Raw genomic sequence first — 7,002 nt, forward strand, 5'->3', positions numbered from 1 at the left:
TTGAAAAAAGAAAAAACTTTAAAACATATTTTGGTAATCCAAAATATACAGGTGTTCTTTAATCCCTGTCACATTCTAAACCACGATGGTCAGTATGAGCAAGAATACATATTGGCAAATTAAAATATTTTTTTAGAACTTATAAAATTTACAAAAATAAAATATCAAATAAAACAACTGGTTGCTTACTTCTGCAGGGGCGAAACGAGGAGGGGGGGGAGTCTGATACACTGTCAACTGCGCGGCCAAGCCCCCCCTCGCTTCTCCCCAGCAGAAGTCAGCAACCATTTGTTTTTTTTAAATATATTTTTTTTTTAGTTTCTTCATTCTAAATATTTTTTTAATATGCTAATATGTCTTCTTGCCTATACTGATCATCGTGGTTTCGGATGTGACAGGGTTTAAAGAACATCCTGTAGAGCAAAAAGTATCATACATTAATAAAATGAGGGATATATAATTAATAATGAGTTTCCGATTTCGACCTAACATTAAACGTTTGTGTTTGAACAATAAATAAAGCTGTTTGAACGGAGTAGTAAAGAAGATTTCTTCAATGTTGACAGAGAGCAAATATCGTCATAGTAGAATTGGTTTGAACCAAGTCACCCATGGGGCAAAATTGAGTTAGACCTATATTAAAAATCCTGACTAATAAATTAATCACGTCACTTATTTTCCGAGCTAAATACTCAGTATTTTACATAATGTAAGCATTCGATAATTGAACCAAGTCTAAAAATTCTCATTTTACAATTATTGTTGCACAAACCAAAAACGTCTAAAAAAATTTTTAAGTGCTACAAAAGCCGTTGTTTAAAAGTCACACTTTTAAGGCAATTTTGAATGTTTTGTTCTGCATAATATATGGTGTATCAAGATGTATAAAGTGATGAAATTCAACGTTTAATTGCGAAAATGAATTCTGACGAAAGGCAGGGGAGAAAGTCATTATTGCAGGGCCAATGCAAAAAAAAGAGTATCTGAATCAAAATTGAAACATTAAGTCTATGTTCAAATCGTTATTTTAAAAATGAACTGAAAATTAAGTTAAATTTAATGCGTGCCAAAAAATATTTTGTTAATAAACAGTGTTGATGAACAGTGAACTAAATTGGAAAAAAAAGTATGAGGGTATCACGAATATCCCAATAGTTACGGCAATTCCTAATAATAACAATGCATAAATGGATTTAGCAAAAAAAACACTATTTCATTGCTTAAATACATTCCATTAATATACCATTGCCTTTTACAGTAAAATTTTCCATGTACTTCAATATTTCGTCGGAAGTGTTTCATTTTTCATTTCATTTTGTTTTCATTTTTGTAACATACCATACTATTAATTTTCATTTCAAAAATGCTATTTCCAAATAATTGCAACCTGTTTTTCTTTATAAATTGTTGACGAATTTTTTTATTTACGAGTATTGGTTTGAATCAAATCAGCTTTTATTGACTTGGTACGAATACATTCGAAAATATTGAGAATTCGTGAAAACCAAGTCAAAAGTAAATGTTTCTATCCGAGTTATGTTATAAAATAGAACAGAATAAAAAATTTAAAAACACTTACCTAATTGTGTAACATCGTTGGAAGTAAATATAAAATTTATTAAAAATACGTTTTAAGTGTAATAACACTTCAAACTTTAAAATGCGTTTTTCTCATAACTACGGAATGGTGACTTGGTTTAAACCAATTCTACTATGACGATATATACGGAATGCCTCGGGCAAACAAGAGTGGCTAATTCAACCAAAGGACGGAAGCGAGAGTGTTGACGTGATGGCTGCCGAAATGGAAGAAAAAAGAAGCCGCACCGCGTCGGCGGCGGGGGACGTCGGTGTCATCGTGGCTCATCTGGTGACGGCGGAGGTCGTCGCCTGACACCTTGGATCGTCACCTCACCACGTGGCCTTTGAGATACGCAGCCGCGGATTGATTTCGGTAGTTTATCGAATTCCAGAAGATTCCCGTCACATTTGACAACTGGCTAGTTGGAAAGTGGGTATTTCTGACGCATTACACACGAGAGTTGCAAGTTACAATGTATTATAGTGAATTCGCAATACCATTAAATTTTATTTACAACAACCATAAGGAACTATAATTCAAATGATAATATTTTTTTCACAAAATAACAATTACTTTATCTACTACATATACACTTCGGTAAAAGATTTCTCTGGATCATGTCTAGTCTGTCTAACTAGGTACATCCTGTTTTAAGGCAGACATTTTAATGCAAAAATAAACAATAACATTACTACCTACTAGTTAATTTACTATACAGTTAAACAATATTAATTTATGCCATTTATTATTTAAGAACGTATTTTGAGTAAATTTTCAGATTTTTCTCGACCTAAACCCAGTAACCAATTTTTTAAAATTGAATCCGGGTCATGGTTTTACAATGTTCAGGTAACATATCAAATATTTTGGGGCCCATATATTATATGTTTTTTTAATATGTGTATATTTTCCGATTAAGATATACATAATCACTTTCATAATTTATGCTGGTGATATTAAATTTGATGTTAAATTTCGGTAATGTTTTCTTGGAATTAAAAATGAAAAAGTAAATATTATCTTTTCGCGTTTGTTATTTTTTTCTCGTATGTTAACAGAGATATTTATTGTTTGTCTTTCGGTTTTAGATTCATAATTTTACTGCCCATAGCTCACTAATTTTAAAAATGCTAGAAATGGCACCCATTTTATTTTATAGCGATTTTCAAGTACAAACATATTAGTGATACCTGTGGATACGTGGAAATAAAAATAAATAATCGAACATTGTCATGAAAGAAGGGAAATATAAAAAATATATACCTAAAAAAAGTAAGAACACGATAACGAATTACATCGAATTTTTGTTTTGGATGTAGAAATAATTTTTTTTTTTTTTTCATAATCAAATTTATTGGATTCCTCTGAAACGGTATAAGCAATTGCGACATAGAAAATTATCTCCATTTCTACTCTCCAGAATTTCTCCATAGGTACACTAAAAACCTAAAACATACATTTCAACAGTTTTTTTTTTTAAATTTGAGGTTAGATGTGTAAGAAACACATGCTTAAACAAATGAAGAACACGTTCATCTACACATATGTAGTAAAAAACAGACTTTCATGTAGTGAAAAAGGTGGAAAATATAGAATGAAAATTTACTTTTTGTTGCAAATAAATTCTATTCATAATAACAAACTCGTTCTATTGGTAATGACAAGTTTGACAAAAGATATTGCCAGATGTATGATGATTGTCCAAAGATAAAACCGTCCAAAGGTACACAACTTGCCAATACATAGATCGGGACAGCAGAACAGAAAATTATGGGGATATGGTGGAATAACCCTTTTATTTATTGGTTCACTCTGTGTTCAGGCGGATGAAAAACGCAGTTCTGCGTGTGAAATAGAACCAGAACCCCGGACGAATGTCTTCGACTCTGGGTAAAACTCCAGAGTAAGGAAATCGAGTGGAGTTAAATCCGCTTCGTTGGGAAGTTGGCGCGTTCGCCCACTATTTTCGAGGTCCTGGGTTCGATTCCTGGCAGGGTGAACGCGAAGTATAGAAGTGTAAGATTTATCAACTTACCTTAATGTAACGGATGATCGAAATACGCTGCATTTGGTTTACCAATGCAATGCCCTATGCACCCCTGGGTGCAGAAACGATAATTATGATTTTTTTATTTCAATTTCAAATTTGAGTAAAACAAAATTTTATAAAAATATCACCATTCATGAAATGTGATATTTATGCATTGATGTATATAATTTGAGTAAACATAATTGTTCGAAATATGTTCCCTTAACCTGCGGCCAATTGGTCTATGTTTTATAAAACGGACTTTAGTCTATTGCGAGTGTTCGCCAGACACTTTTCTCCTCGGAATTACTAAAATGCCTATACGAGTATGTACGCTAAGATACTGCACAAATCGATCTGGAAAAGCGATGGTATAACATTTCACCGGCAAGTTATGTTCTTATCTTAATCAATACTTGTTTAAAATAGCTATTTTAATGTCAAAAAACGTCTTATTAATATGTTACAATTCGTGAGTTATCTTCTGTCTTCGTCCTGCTCAGTTAGTCGGGCGTAAAGCGAAACGACAAACAAAGGTGACGCGTATGCGGAAGGGAGCGACATACTTAATAGAACTTACAGTAGACCGATGTAAACAGTCCGTGCTTTTTACTGTACTACTTTTTTTGCTTGTCGACGTGACGATACTTCTTATCTCCGCTGGTCAATCCCAGTCCTTTGGGGACGACTTTTTAGCTCAGATTTGTATGGAGTGTTATCTCTATATATTATATCTCAATGTATTTATGTAGGATTATTGAGTAAAATAATTATATAAACCCACTATGTCAATTTTCCACTTAAACGATACCCATGCCTTCTTACTACTTACAAATGTAAAATAGTTACATTAGAACACAAATCATGAATCATCTTTAGTAGCGTGACACCGATTTGTATAAAGAAATATGCAAAATACGCCCGATGAATTAAAGTCAAACACTTTTTTCGTACCTATCGCAAATGTAAAAGTAAAGAGACTTGTATCAAAAGAACTTCCGTTATCGCATCCACGTAACGACCGGACGCAGGCGCAGTACAAATGACTGGCCGACATTTTGGAAACAATGCGGCGGTGATTCGCTTTATTACCGAACCATTGATCATATTTTATGAATGGAAAAACGCGAAGCGTATTTTAGTAGAAGTGTTCGAAGGACCAACATTTTTTAACAAGGGACGTCGATGCAAACTCCGTACAGAACCTAACTATAAATATCTATCGTATTTATTGTATATGCAGCATAGAATTAAGAATAGTCCAGAAGGAGCGTAGAATCATATTAAAATACATCGGACTGTGTCCAATAATCCTCCCACTATGCCCTGTTTTCGCCGCGCGCATTCGTGATGTCACCGCGTAATTCCAATCTGATAATTTCTCTAAAATTTTATTGTGCACGCTGAAATATTGATTGACACAACAGAGTAGATATGTAAAAGATCATTTAATAAGAGTAATTGAATTAATGAACTTTAAATTTAAAATTTAAAACAAAATTTATTTTACATAAAACGGATATTTTTATATCATGTTAAATAATATTAGATGTTTTAAAGATAATGTCGGTCAAATGTCAACGATATAGTTGTTTAATCCGAGATCCAATTTTCATTAATTCTCTCATTAGATGAGCTAAATAGGGTTAAAAAAATTACTACCCTGGCAACACTAACGACATATTCATTTTGTTTCTTCTACAATCTGACAGATGGAAAAATAATTCAATTTTTAAGTAATGCATTTGTGACACACACATTCATTTGCTAATTACACACGAAATGTGATTGCATCCTATTTTATTAGGATCAAAAACAACAGATGGAAGAGTTGAGGAAATGTGGATGTTCAAACATGGGCAGAATGGTGAAAGTTACACATTGTGTAAAGTTGCCACTTAAACCAGCAAATGACAGGTCATAAGCCTTGTAAATGTCTAGACCTCCATATTCCCTTCTCTGTTGAAATAAATTTAAATATGAATAACTCCCTAGGGAGAAAATCCAGCCAGTCTGCAAGCATTTAGACATACTCAAACATTGTTGAATTTCTTGTGTACCCACGACAGGCCATGCCTTTGTGAGATTTTTTGTTTACTATTTTTACTGTTTTTCATTTATGTGTTCTTCATTGCTATGTAATTATCCTATATTTTTTTGAATCTCTGTTTTATCTCTTATGTATATAAAAAAAATAAAAAAAACATTAAAATAAAAAATATATATTAAAATCAAATTAATTTTGGGAATGGGAATGAAAATAATCGCTAATTGAGATACTATGGAATCCTTATAACTACCGATTAAGTATTATGAATAGTCTGGTAGTTAGATGCAGGTATTGTGGGAGCACTGAAAGGTCACGTTGTGTAAATATTTATAGTAAAACGAGAACCGCGCAAAAGAGAAAAAACGGAAAATGTATAGCAAACAAGATTCCCGCGATTACCAACAACAGATCGATGCAGTTGATATTTACATCTATTGACAAATAAATGAATAACCCTTGGAATATATGGCGGCCTCCGTGGTGTAGTGGTCAAGACGCTTGAATCACGGACGGAAGGTTCCGGGTTTGATTCACAGAGAGAACACAAAAATTAAAATTAAATGTTTCTAAAGCCTGGGTGTTCTGTGATGTAATTCACCACTGTAATTGGGTCTCCTGGCCTGTTGTGGTGCAAAAAAAAAAAAATTTAAAAATTTAAAAAATATCTGTAAAACTCAGAAGCCCATAAATGATAAAAAAACATGTTTTGGCGTTTTCTGTCAAACTTGTATATCCGCAATCAAAAGTGTTCTATTATTTTTTTAAAAAAAACATCTTAAAACAACTTTGCTACCATTCGCTACGTAAGTGTAAACTATGGGTTTTAGTCATTATTTTTTAATTGTTTTTTTGGCACAACAACAGGACGCCCATAATAGGGAAATTTGTATCACGTTTTTTTATTATATTTTTAAAGTAATAAAGGTCTATGAAATACTGTCTAGTAAAAAAATTTTTTTTGCTTATTATTGGTAGCATAAAAAAAAACTTTTAAATTTGAAATTTTGGATTCCCGCAAAAAGGGTGATTCCATTGGCCGCGCCCTCTTATACGTCACGATTCATGTTTATTTGTTCCGGCCATTGAAATTCGTGTAGAACAATATCACGAATCTTGACGTCACAACAACCAAGGCCAAACAAGACGCGTTTCTCTACGAACGTGTTTTTATTGAATTTCTATTTTACATTTATGTATGAAAACATTTCTAATGCCTAACGCCTAAACGCTCCTAATACGTCACGATTCATGTTCATTTTCAACTTTGTTCCAAACCATTCAATTTTTTATAATTATAATCACGAATCTTGACGTCATAACTATCAATGCCAAACATGTCGC

General features: G+C 32.7%; 1 long non-coding RNA gene across 1 annotated transcript; it reads left to right on the plus strand.

Moving 5' to 3' along the window:
• The first annotated feature begins 2,907 nt into the window (after window positions 1-2,907).
• LOC148281236 (uncharacterized) lies at window positions 2,908-5,047 on the plus strand. The gene is made up of 2 exons (XR_015822396.1): window positions 2,908-3,732; window positions 3,806-5,047. It is a non-coding gene; the product is annotated as an uncharacterized LOC148281236 (long non-coding RNA).
• Window positions 5,048-7,002: the final 1,955 nt, after the last annotated feature.

This window comes from Micrasema longulum, unplaced genomic scaffold, assembly GCF_059751315.1.
Source record: "Micrasema longulum isolate JH-2025_06_02 unplaced genomic scaffold, ASM5975131v1 h1tg000485l, whole genome shotgun sequence".
In the NCBI taxonomy this organism is placed as follows: domain Eukaryota; kingdom Metazoa; phylum Arthropoda; class Insecta; order Trichoptera; family Brachycentridae; genus Micrasema; species Micrasema longulum.